This window comes from Scylla paramamosain, chromosome 3, assembly GCF_035594125.1.
Source record: "Scylla paramamosain isolate STU-SP2022 chromosome 3, ASM3559412v1, whole genome shotgun sequence".
Lineage (NCBI taxonomy): Eukaryota > Metazoa > Arthropoda > Malacostraca > Decapoda > Portunidae > Scylla > Scylla paramamosain.
In genome coordinates this window covers 3,183,920-3,197,500 of record NC_087153.1, presented here as the reverse complement: position 1 = coordinate 3,197,500, position 13,581 = coordinate 3,183,920, and the positions used below count along the sequence as shown (strand labels likewise).

At 44.7% G+C, this 13,581-nt stretch overlaps 1 long non-coding RNA gene across 1 annotated transcript in view; it reads left to right on the top strand.

Annotated features, from left to right (window-relative positions):
* Positions 1-12,182, top strand: part of LOC135116245 (uncharacterized) — a 256,275-nt gene extending 244,093 nt beyond the window's left edge. The window contains exon 5 of the long non-coding RNA XR_010276223.1: positions 11,201-12,182. This is a non-coding gene — a long non-coding RNA (uncharacterized LOC135116245). The remainder of the gene's footprint in view (positions 1-11,200) is intronic.
* Positions 12,183-13,581: the final 1,399 nt, after the last annotated feature.

Below are 13,581 nucleotides of genomic sequence, written 5' to 3'. Positions count from 1 at the left end.
TCCCATTAATCTTTTTTTTTTTTTTAAGCTGTGGAAAAAAACAGCACATCGTTCGAGAATGCGGTGCACTTTTGCTTGGCGTGAGGAAAGTGTGTCGTGTTCCTTTCCCGTTGTGTTCTTCGTATGATGTGTGTGTGTGTGTGTGTGTGTGTGTGTGTGTGTGTGTGTGTGTGTGTGTGTGTGTGTGTGTGTGTGTGTGTGTGTGTGTGTGTGTGTGTGTTCATTTTTATCTTTGGTAGATGGATTGTTGGCAAATTATAACGTTGAAATGAGATACGATGCATTTTCTTCTTCATTTTATCTCTCATGTTCTTATGGTGCTGAACTTCACTCTCATTCTCTCTGTAGTGATATTATATTCATGGCAGTATTTCTTGCAGACTAATGTTCCCCAGTGCTCCACCCGTCCAGGGCTATGATCGCAGGAGGGCCAATGAGCTGCACTGCTTGAGATTTTGTAGTATTAAACGAGAATTGAAAAGACTTGAATGCTTGAGACCTCAGCATCCGCCTTCTCTACTCACTGTCCTCTGGCCCTCCGCCCTCCGCGAAAGTTACGTTCACACACACACACACACACACACACACACACACACACACACACACACACACACACACACACACACACACACACACACATACATACATACATACATACATACATACATACATACATACATACATAAATGGACACTTACGTACATACATACTGCATACTGAGACGCTGCCCACTATATATATATATATATATATATATATATATATATATATATATATATATATATATATATATATATATATATATATATATATATATATTTTTTTTTTTTTTTTTTTTTTTTTTTTTTTTGTCACCTTGTGAATGCAGAAACATTCCTTCTTAAGTACATTTACTTCATTACCTTCTCTTAAGTAATTATAATTAATCAACACTACTGTCACCGTCAGTAATAACTTAAAAAAAAAATTATGTACCCATTACTTTCCTCCACCTAAGACTGCATTTACTAACTAACTACGTACCTGCTCACCTACGTATGCACATACCATCATTAATTCACGATGCATCCTGGACAGACAGTAGTATAGTGTATTTATCCATTACTATTCTACTCCGCCTTGCTTTTTTAATCCAGCCTGCCTCCCTACCCCCTCACGGCCTGGCTACCTCTCTACTTGTGTCCGTCTTTCTCAGAATTTATATAGCTTACACGAGCGGCGTTGTTGACTTAATTCAGAGTGGACAAATACGTTTCAGGCCCGAGCACTCTCCTTAGCCCTGATGAAGCTGTGCAGGCAAATATCAGCCCTTGGTCCGCACACAGTCTTGGAGAACCAGCGGCCTCAAGGGAGCAGCTGAGAGGAGGACGAGAAGGAGGAGGAACAGGAGTAGGAGCAAGAGGGGCGTAAGGAGGTGAAGAAGCAGTAGGAGGAGGAGAAGGAGGAGGAGGAGGAGGAAGAAAGGAGGAGGAGAGGGCAGTGAGAGCAGAGGAAAAGTCAAACGAAGTCTAGTAAAGAGTGTCTTCTCCCCGTCTCTCTCTCTCTCTCTCTCTCTCTCTCTCTCTCTCTCTCTCTCTCTCTCTCTCTCTCTCTCTCTCTCTCTCTCTCTCTCTCTCGGCTATTATGAAATGTTACGAGAATGAATTTGTTCCGAGAGACGCCCAAGTAGTTTTGAGTTCCTTGCCTCTCTCTCTCTCTCTCTCTCTCTCTCTCTCTCTCTCTCTCTCTCTCTCTCTCTCTCTCTCTCTCTCTCTCTCTCTCTCTCTCTCTCTCTCTCTCTCTCTCTCTACTCTCCTTGCTGACAAATTAATATAACGTAATTCTTACATTCCGGTAATTGTTTTGTGTGTGTTTTTTTGCTCTCATCTTTCGTGCATTCTTCCCCGGCAAATCCTCGTCAAATTAAGCGTATATAATTGAGAATGCTTGAGGGTTTCTTTTTTTTTTCTTTTTTTCTTTTTTGAGGAAGGGATTCAATTAATGTGTGCGTGTTTTGTCCCAGGTGATAATTAATTGTTCACCTGTCGGTCCTCTTTTACCATGAAGGTTGATCTTGAGAGAGAGAGAGAGAGAGAGAGAGAGAGAGAGAGAGAGAGAGAGATCCGAGACGAGAACGAAACTACACCATAAGACATCAAAAGAAACTGAAAAAAGTGAAAGTTAAGAGAGAGAGAGAAAAAAATGAAGGTCGGCTGGGAAACAGAGACAAGACTGGAAGAGAGGGAGGAGGGAAGTAAATGAGTGAGAGAGAGAGAGGGAGGTGAGGAAGGCAAGGAAGTGACAGTTTCTCTGCGGGAAAGGAAGGTCCCTCTCGTGTCCTACATCCTCGGCTCCCTCCCTTAAAAGGACGCCGAAGGAGAGAGGGAGTGTCTTCTTCCTATTCTATTTCGGTTCGTCTGTGAGTTTCAGGTTTCGTAATTTGTTGTCCATTTTACATAATTATACTGGTTTGGTTCATTAGGGCTCAGTTTGGTTGGGTCTTGACTGCCTCTCTCTCTCTCTCTCTCTCTCTCTCTCTCTCTCTCTCTCTCTCTCTCTCTCTCTCTCTCTCTCTCTCTCTCTCTCTCACTTTTTTCCTTGTGTTTATGGAAATTCTTACGTCCCTACTTATCAGTTCATCACACACACACACACACACACACACACACACACACAACCAGCACCATCACCACCACTAGTAGCGTTCCTCTCTTCCTCTGCCTCTCTCTCTCTCTCTTTCTCTCTCTCTTTCACAGGCCACGCAACAGTGATATTAAAATTTCCCTGGCTCACTTTACGTACATATGAAGGGACAAAAGGGACCAGAGAGAGAGAGAGAGAGGGGGAGGGGGAAGGAGCGGAGTCAGGGAGAGGGGATAGGATGAAAAAGGGAGGGAACGGCGGATCACGTATAAGCGTAATGAAAAGCAAGTTATACGGCTTGGCTTAAAATGAAGACTTCCTGAAGGTTTGTTGACACTCCAAACGCGACGCTGGGTGATAATTAATGTATCACAGGAGCTTTGTTTCTACAGCGCCTCCCTCCCTCCCTCCCTCCCTCCCTCCCTCTCCTTCCCTCTCTCTCTCTCTCTCTTTCCCTCCCCTGCCTTCCATCCCATCCACCCACACCGCCGACACTTCATACCTCCATCTCTTGTCCCTCCCTCCCTCCATCTCTATCCCTCACTCCTTTCATGTCTCTCTCTCTCTCTCTCTCTCTCTCTCTCTCTCTCTCTCTCTCTCTCTCTCTCTCTCTCTCTCTCTCTCTCTCTACCTACCGTCTGTGTGTCTTTCTTTCCGTGTTTCGGTGAGTGGGTGTACATTCTCTCTCTTTCTCTCTCTTTTTTTCCTCTTTCTCTCTTTTCCTACTCATCTCTTCTCTTCTCGCTCTTTCTCTCTGTCTCTCTCTCCCCTTGTCTCTCATTCTTTTAATTTATCCGTGTCGTTGCTGTGTATCTTTCTTTGTGTTAGAGCAAGTAGGTGTACGGGCTCTTTCTTTCTTTCTCTTCTTTCTTCTTTTTTTCTTCTTCCTTCTCCTCCTCCTCCTCCTCCTCCTCCTCCTCCTCCTCCTCCTCCTCTTCCTCATAATTTCATCTCCTTTACTTTCCCTACTCCTCTCTCCTTTCATGCATCCGTACTCTCTCTCTCTCTCTCTCTCTCTCTCTCTCTCTCTCTCTCTCTCTCTCTCTCTCTCTCTCTCTCTCTCTCTCTCTCTCTCTCTCTCGTCCCTCTTCCTCTCTCCCTTTTAACACACATTTCCCCTTCTCTTTTGATATGTTTTATTTTACTATTTTTGTTCGTCCCGTGTTGGTAGCAAGGGTCAGTATCCGCGTTTACTTGCTTGTTCGAGTGTCATTAAACATTGGGGATGGTGCACCGCGTTGTCACTCATTTCGATGGTTGGCTGCGTCTCGTGGTGTTTCTCGTAAATTTATCTGTGATGTGGGGATTAGTATTTATTTTTCTGGTATGTGTTGTTACTCTGAGGTTATGTATTTATTTATTTTTTTTTTCATATGTCAAAGTAAAAAAAAATATATTCGTCTACTTTTTTTTCTCTGCTTCTATTCATGCAGTGTGTGTGTGGGTGGGTTTTTTTTTTCTTCTTTCATACTTTATGCTAACTGGTAAACAAAAGATGCTTCATACTGTTAATGGTTTCACTCGGCTCCTCTTTAAAGTTATTTTATTATTTTCCTCATTTGCATCCTTGTCACGTCTGTTCACGATTTATTCATTTGTTCCACGGGATTCTTTTTTTTCATTTTAGTTCTTATCACAACTCTTAATTGCAATACTTAAAGACCCATTAGAGAATTCTAGTGATTTCGTTGTTTCCACTCTGAAAATCCTTTTATTGTTTCCTTATTTGCATCTCGACAGGAATCAGTTCACAATTTAATTCTTTGTCCTCGAGAATCTTACGTTGCAGTTTGTTTCTCACCCAGGCCTCCTACAATGGTTAACGCTCCATCATATAATGTTTATGTTTTCTTTCTGTCCACCGCAAGATTATTTTTAGCTCTAGAAATTTTCTTCTTTCCGTGCAACTCAGAGCGGCCGCCTCCGTCATTTCATTTTAGGTATCTCTATTGACTATATGCCCAGCAAACACCGCCTCGTCACTGAAAGAATAAGCATGGCTCGAGTAGCTGCTTCTCGCCCGCCCCGGAGTGCCGGCTCAATTTCCTGCCTCTCCACCGACTTAGAATTTTAAAGTGGACAAACGGCTCTAATTTCAGAGACATAAAGGATGCTCACCAGTCTGAAGTGTCACACTGTAAATTCATTTGGGCCGAGAGTTTCGGCAACAATGCAATTAATCTCGGGTTTAGAAAAAATTCTCTCTAGCTTTGTCTTTCGTGTTGCTTGCTGCTTTTGTGACAGAGGAGGAAGAAAAATGGAGACAAAGTGACAGATCGAGAGAGAGAGAGAGAGAGAGAGAGAGAGAGAGAGAGAGAGAGAGAGAGAGAGAGAGAGAGAGAAAAGAGAGAGAGAGAGATGAAAGAGAGGAGAGAGAGTGTAGTAGAACAGGAGGGGAGAAAGCGAGAACGTATGTACGCTTTCAGACACCAGTTCGTAAAGTCAAAATGCATTTATGTTTTCTCTCGCCAATATTCCCACGCTTTCATTTTCCTCCTCCTCTTCCTCCATCCCCCTCCCCCTACTGTCTCTCTCTCTCTCTCTCTCTCTCTCTCTCTCTCTCTCTCTCTCTCTCTCTCTCTCTCTCTCTCTCTCTCTCTCTCTCTCTCTCTCTCTCTCTCTCACTCACTCTCTCTCCATCCATCCATCCATCATCCGTCTATCTTCGGGTCGCTTCCTTCCACCTCTCACTCCTCCACAAACACATCCTTTACCAGTGACTTCTCCTTCCGTACACCTTCCATTTCTTTCTGTCTCTCCTTCAGTGACGCCTCTTTCTCTAAGTAATTATCATGTCTCTTTTCTCAGCATCTTTTCTTCTCTTATTCTTCCTTCATATACCTTTCTCTTCATTCGTAGGCCCTGATTCCACCACTCTCACCGCTGCCTCCTCCTCCCTCTCCCCTCCTCTCTTCCTCCTCCTCCTCATCCTCCTCCTAAGAAGTGGTTTTCCATAATTTGTCAATGGGTTTGGCTTCCGCCGTCTCCTTTGGCTAACGAGGCGCTGGTGAGACTGGGTAGGCTCACGGTAACTAACAGGTGGCCGCGACAAGGTTCCCAGGGTTGTTGCCACTCAGGGCGCCGCTCCAAGAAGTCTGTGAATCGCGGCGCCTCGGAAGACAATAGCGGTTCTTACGTCTCAGTCTGAGTTTGATAGTGCAAGTAGTGTTTGTTTTCTGGTATTGATGCAGTGCGTGCGTGGTGCAGGAGGATGGTGGTGGTGGTGGTGGTGACGAAGTGGAGGAGGTAAGGGGGCGGGACCTTGCGGCTCGGGGAATGAAAGGCCGTGTGGGGTAAATGAGTTCTGATGGTTCACTGCGGCGCCCTGGCCACAGCCGCCGCCGCCCCCACACCAGAGGCCGCCAGACCGCAGCCAGCACCGCCTCTCCCATCTGGTCCATGCCTACACTCACCTCCTCCTCCTCCTCCTCCTCCTCCTCCTCCTCCTCCTCCTCCTCCTCCTCGGTGTTGTCGCTCAAGGAGTCTTGGCTTGGTATAGATGTGTTGTCAGGCCTCCAAACGCCCGCCGGGGTGTTGGTTGGCGCCCAGACCACACCAGGAGTCCCCGAGGAAATATGGCTCCATACTACGTTTTCCCTCCAAGTGTGTACAAGAGAAATTTCCTCGTTGATTGCCAGGAGGCATATAGAATGCCTATACGAGAGAGAGAGAGAGAGAGAGAGAGAGAGAGAGAGAGAGAGAGAGAGAGAGAGTCATGTGAAATAAGGGTGAGGACAATATTATTTCTGTACTGCTCGGTGCGTGAGGTTCGGGGTGTGGAAGGCATCACCAAACCTTCCTTCAGCCACCCCAACACTCCCCGCCTTGACCCCGCGAATGGCGACGCTCTGAGGTGCGTCAAGACCACAGTCCTTTCTGTTTTTTTTTTTTTTTTTTTTGTCACTCAGTTGCCATTTTGTAATAAGTATATCTTCTTTAATTCTTCGTACTTCTTGTAAAATAAAAGCTGTTAAAGGAAGAGGAGGAATAAGGAGAAGTCAAGAAGTGAAGCGACAGAAAGAGAAAGGTCATCGTAAATTCTTCCCAGTTTGCCCCGAGAAAAAAGTGTGTCAGCCAGCAGGGCAGGCATCCCTCGTCCCTGGCAGCCGTTTAGGTTTCATTTGTAAGTCCGTCTCTTTACAGTAGCCGGGCCATTATTTGCGGTTATTTTGCCGAAACAAAAGGCAGGAAGAGCTTGTTAGTCCACACAATAGATGGCAGCACAATCCCCTGAGCCCTGCGACGTACACAAACACACACTGATGGGACTCCCTCCGCCTCTCCCGCCCACCCTCACCCCGCACTACGCCTCCCCTAGGACACTCCACCTAGTTAGAGCCTTTGATGATAGGCTTAGACACCAAAGGCCTGGGGCGCCGGCAGGCGTGGGCGGGAGAACTGTGTGAAGGCGGAGAAGGTAGAAGGGTCTGTAGGGATGTAGGGGCGTGCACGAAGAAGAGAGGAAAAGGGAAGAAGATCAAGTATTTTTAACTTTTTTTTTTTTTTATTCAGGAGAAGTAAAGTACGTGGGAATGAGAGATGTAGTGGAAAAAAAAAGTCAGTAGCACGTACATGGTGTGTGTGTGTGTGTGTGTGTGTGTGTGTGTGTGTGTGAGAGAGAGAGAGAGAGAGAGAGAGAGAGAGAGAGAGAGAGAGAGAGAGAGAGAGAGAGAGAGAGAGACTGTCAAGTAAAAAAGATAAGTAACAGTTTTCTTTCACGCTTCTCTTTGTAACACATTTTCGTTTTCTTCTTTTTTTTTTTAGCTTTTTCCAACTTTTTACTCCCGTCGATGGATTTTTTTTCCTTCATCTTACGCGTTTTTATTTTCCTTGCTTGTGCCGGTAACTAAACTCTCTCTCTCTCTCTCTCTCTCTCTCTCTCTCTCTCTCTCTCTCTCTCTCTCTGAAGTTGACACTCCACAACGTCATGTTATGTACATATAGGTATATAAGTCGTCTCGGTGCGTGTATTTGGTTTATCCTTTAAAGTTACTGTTACAATATACGGACAACAAATATTTCTGTCGGCAATATTCTATGACACGTTAATTTGTGGTCAATAAGATGTAATGTCACAATTTAATCCGTAATGTTGCCTGTTGACTGTCCACCCCAGTCCTTCCACCCACCACAAGGAGCCACAGCTATCATTACTCATAGATCCAGAGCCTCTACACTGTTACCCCTGCCCGCGCATACTCGTATTAATTGAATCCCTTCCTTAAAATAAAAAAATTAAATTAAAAAAAATCAAGCATTCCTATACGCTTAATTTAACGTGGATTTGCCTGAGAAAAATGCATGACTGATGGTAGCTCTCCTCCTCCTCCTCCGTGCCTGACGCAAAGCTACACTGCGATGGACAAGGCGTAGCAGCGGAAGGGCACTTAGCCGTCCTGCCGCTGGGTTATGGTCTCCAGGCCGCCGAGACTTGTTGGGGGTGTTCGTGTGGAGTTTATGGACGCTGAATTAAGGTGGGTTAATGGCTCTAACGTTCCTTTTCTTCAGTGGGTGGTAAGTTAATGACATGGATTAGAGCCTTTTTTTTTAATCGTTTGTCCCTTGTTTAAAAGTGTTTGTTTTAGTTTTCTTGATGCTGGAAATAAGTCGTTTTTTTTTCTCGTTTCTTCCGTGTTTGGTTTTTCTTCTTTACAATAACCGTACTGGTTTTGTGCAGCGGGACACACTTGATATCTTTGACGTCAGTTGTGCTTGCCACCTCCAAGTTAGTGCCATCTTACACACTTACACAGCTAAATGCTCACTACACAAGTTAGTATAATTCCACACACTTATACAATCTTTTTTTCCACATTAAACTATTGCTGTACACCTTCCTATTTACTAGTATTGCTTTGAATCCAAAAAGACACATACCATACCCGATTATTTTCAATTATTATTCAAACACCCACATTTTTTTTCAAGAAACATCACAATTATTAGCCTTACTAGATTAGCCTCATAGTACCAGATTATCTCCAGTGACTAATCAATCACCGGCGTTTGTTTCCTCGAGTCCATCCAGCCAGCACACTTTTTATTAGCCTCAGAGGAGCGTGGAGGCCTGTGTGTATATCCCCCGGGCGGGTCATCGGCGCACCACCTCGTTACACGCTTTTCCCGCTGACCCGGAGGACACAATGGGGACTCATTAGGATAAGCGCGAAGGCCTCCCCATCCCCCAGCCCCCAGCCTCTGTCCCAGCCCATGGAAGCCTCGAGGAATGCACTTAATCCCCTTAAAGTGTAACTGTTGGCCATAGTCTTCGCCAGGAGGGAGTCTTGTCGTTCGGTTCCACGGATTTGCTTTGTATTTTCTCAGATTTGTGTTGTGCCGAGTTGACCGCTTTATTGGCTGAGTCGTGGAGGTGCTGGGACTAGGGGGAGAGAGGGAGGGCAGGAAGGGGCTGTGTTAGGGGTGGTGGGGGGATGCTACTGGTGAGGATGGAGGTTAAAGAGAAGGGAGAGGTGGAGGAGTAGAGGGTGTTTTGTCTTGAGATTAGTGGTTGTAGGAAGGATAAATAGGGAAGCAGTGGCAGTTTATAGAGACACGCTGGTGGTGGTCCTGGAAAGGTGCTTGGTGTGTGTGTGTGTGTGTGTGTGTGTATGTGCTTTTCCTTTTTCAAGTGTTGGTGCCTGCGGTGTTGTGTCCGCTGGTGGTGCTGTGGCAGTGACGGAGAAGTAGGTAGTGGTGGTGGTTGTCGTGGTGGCGGCGGCAGCGAGAAGGGGACAGGAATAGCTTGAAATTCATATCTTTATTACTAGCTACTGATGCTGTCCTTGCTCTTATGTAAACCTTTCTTAGCACATTCTGCGAATCCTATTAACAAAAATACTTACGTACATAACATACATAATATATATAATACACGCATGCATACATACATAAATACAGACAGACAGACAGACAGAGACATAAACAAATATACAAATATACAAACATAAGTGAATACGTATATACCTTGCATACGTACATTTCAAGTACTAAGTGTGTGCTACCTCATGCATAATATCCTCTCATATTTGTGTTGACTGTAACCTCGCTCTTGCTTCGTTTCTGACACTCACACTAACAAGGCCGAGTATTAGGGAACATGAGAAGGCACACGACCTGATGCCTCAAATGTCTTAACTTCCCTCCTCTTTGCTAATGTAACTTTTTTTTTTTTAATGAAAGAAAGACAAGATAAAACAAACACAAAAAGAATCATGGGAGTGACTTTCTCTCTCAATTATCACCAGTTATATTTCCTGGAGTTTGTTTTCATTTCTTCAGTAGTTCAAATATTCATATAACTGTCCATTTATGTCCTATCAATTACGGTGTGTCTGAGATTTTTACCTTTTTTTTAATCAGTGAGTAACGAGAGGATTTCCCGGGACGTCTGAGGCGCGGCACATTAGCATACTCCTCATAGCACTTCAGTAATTGTCCCGGGCAGGCGAGGCAGTGAGGCGGATCGGAATCTGAGAGTAATTACAGAGCACCTTTGCTCGGCGCCCTCCTGGGATGGTGATGATGGTGATGATGATGATGATGTTGATGTTGATGTTGATGTTGATGATGGTGGAAATGATGACCACAACATCGGTGACTATTATGATAAGATAGGGCGAATACAGATACCCACTTGAGATGACCTGCCCAGGACTTGTCGTTGGTGAGGTGTTGACGTGATAGCGGACACAATCTCTGCTCTAAATGGATGTTGTACACATGACATTCTTATCGCCTTGAGTGTTATGGTTCTCCTCAAACTTGGTAATTTTTATTCATTCATTTATTTATTTTATTTATTTTTTATTTTTTTGGTGCAAGGTGAGAGTATTATATAGAAAGACATCACTCATTGCAAAAGGAGTGATCAAATAGTGCAAGGCTTTCAATTCCTATAGTTTTCTTTATTCACTTTTTCGGGTAAAATCTAGAATTGGTGTAACACGTGAAAATGAAATGACAAATAACAAGCGTCATTCAGAGGATTAACAGCGAGATATATGAAGAAAATAATAAAGATTCATGCTGCTGCTCCTTCCCTTAGGCTGCTATATGGAAATACTGGAAGCAGGTGGAAGGGCGTCATTTCAGGCGTTTGTCAAGGCAGCGGGGGTAACATTTTCACTACAACTACATACAGTGAAGAAAAAAGTATAAATCCTGCGTCTTTATTTTGCTGAGACTGTGATCGCTTCACGGTCGTCTCATGTATTGCTGTGGTGGACTGCAAACGACAGAGACTTTTAATGACAGAACGAGGAGAAACAAACTTCATAAAACGTTCATAAACAAATACATACAAAGATGGAAGGAAGAACAGAAGAAAATTTTTAAAAGTAAAGAGAAAAAGAAAACGAACCATTAAACCACTTAGAAACAAATGCTGAAACTAACAGAAAGAACCGAAAATGACAGAGAAAAGGCAATATTTATACCAATCACAGACCAGTGACGGAAGCAGAAACACGGAAAAGCAGTATCCATAAAAGCCGACCACACACAAAAAAAAAAACACCCTTTGAAATTATAAGCGATATTTTTCATTGCCCTCCTCCTCCTCCTCCTCTTTCTCCTTCAGGGACACAACCGCAGCGTCAGCAGGCCCTTAGACCATTCTTCAGTAGTCACCAGCAGGATACCTCGAAAAAAAAAGAAGAAAACCATACACCCAGCCATCCAAACAACAAACCTCAAAGTAAGCCATCCACCCAAGAGACCATCCAGCCAGCCAGACAGTCAATGAACCTTCCAATAAAACAACCACTCAGCCAGACAGCCAGCTACAGAACCAGATAGCCAAAGAACCTTCCAGCAGCAGATCCAGCCAATGAACCTTCCAGTGTCAGATCCAGCCAGACAAACAGCCAGCCATACGCCAAAGCCTCCAGCCATCCAGCCAGCCAGACAGCTAGCAAGCCATCCAGTTACATATCCATCCAGTCTTCCAGCCATCCAGACAACTAGCTAATCTTCCAGTAACAAATCCAGCTAGTCATCCAGCCAGCCAGACAACCAGCGAACCTTCCAGTAACAAATCCACCCAGCCAGTCATCCAGCCAGTCATCCACCAGAGGCAGCAGCCATCCAGCCATCAGGGCAATCAGCGGCCGCCACCACCGCCACCGCCGCCGCGACAACACCCTGGGCACGGCGATGAGGCGGCGCGGCGATAGGATCAAGCCGCCGCCACCCGCTGATTAATGTCCACCCTTGCCGACAGGTGGCGCTGATCAATTATAATGTGCCTCGCCCGCTGCCTGCCGCCTCACACCTCCGCCGGGCACACCTCTCCCGGGTCACACCTTATTGCGTCACCAGCCCTCATTCGTCTGTTGGGTCTTATTTGTCTTTTAGCTCTGTTTTGTTTGATTTGTCGAGGGTGATGCGAAATTATCTTAAGGTCGTGTTTTTTGTTTTTTTTTATGTATTGGGCACACCTCTCCCTGGCCACACCTTATTGTGTCACCTCCCCTATTCGTCTTTTGGGATTTGTTTGTCACTCAGATTAGTTTTGTTCGGTTTGTGTGTGAGATCATGGTGGTAATAAAACTGTATCTTAAGTTCGTGTGGTTTTTATGTACATGAGGAACGAATATACAGTGGAAAAGGGAGAAGGATTGAATGATTATATATATGATCATAAAGATAATACAGGAATGTCTGAAGTTTGTGTGGTTTCTATGTATATGAGGAGCAAATATTCACTAGGAAAGAGACAAGGTTCGAATGGTTGTATATGAAAAGGTTGTAAATGCAGTGAGGTGATTTAATGTATTTCAAATTCTCGCAATATGATGGTAAAAGTTACTTGTTTTTATCATGTCTGTAAGTGTTAATGTGAAAATATACCGAGTTTGCAAATATGTTGGCCGGGGAGAAAGTTTCGTTTTTATTCCTGGTTTTTTTTTTTACCTGTAATGCAACCGATAAACATGATGCAGTTTTGTGTTAACGCGCGCAAAAAATAGTTCTCTAAAATCGGAAAGGTAAAAATTTTGAATCGAGAATATCTAAAAATGGAAGGGTGAAACATATCGCTGATTATATTTTTCTTGTTTTATATCGTACGTATTGTATTCTTTTCTTATTGTCTCGCCAGATTTCTAGTAAAATATACGTGTTGGTCCTCCTCACCAACATACCAGTAATAATGTAATCGTTGACTATATTTTCTCCATATTCTATATTCTGTACACATTTATTTATTTATTTTTTTCCACAGATTTCCCGTTAAATGCATTACATATTTCTTCACCACAAGTACACTTCCATACCACCATCCTTCACATTACCTTAACATCACCACCATCACCGTCATTACCCCCAGTTGGTAGCGTCACCACCACCCCATCATCACCACCACCACTAATTCATCATCACCACTATCACTAATTCATCTCCACTATCATCACCGTATTTGTATAATATCCTTCAAACATCCACTACCACAGCCACACTATGAGAACACCCACCCACGACACACCAGATACCACCACACACCCTCACAGATCGCCACATCCTCCCAGCATCCCAAATTGACCCATCGCAGCGGTACACAGCCTCCTCCCTCCCCGCCCTGACCCCCTAAGGCCACCTCTCAATGCCTGGTCTCGGCCGCCCACGAACTCCCAACAAAGCTGAAAATACCCATGAAATCTTGGTCAGAGTAGCGGGTAGAAGTTGAGTACCCCCCAGTGGGCGGCGTCCCACGTCCCGGCGGGCGGCCCACCTCGCCAAACCTGCGCCCTTTCTTCTTGTCTGCACTAATTTACTTAAAGTGCGGCCCCAGAAGCCAAGTCGCTACCGTGAGGGCGCCGTGTTCCTGAGCCTGGCTGATGGAGGTGGCGCGTGGCTTCGTCTCTGCTTCTCCTCTTCCCATTTCTGTTCGTTGCCTCGTCCGCAGCTTCTGTAATCGTGGATTCACTGCGTCAGGGAAAATTCTCTCACCAGCGAGTCCTC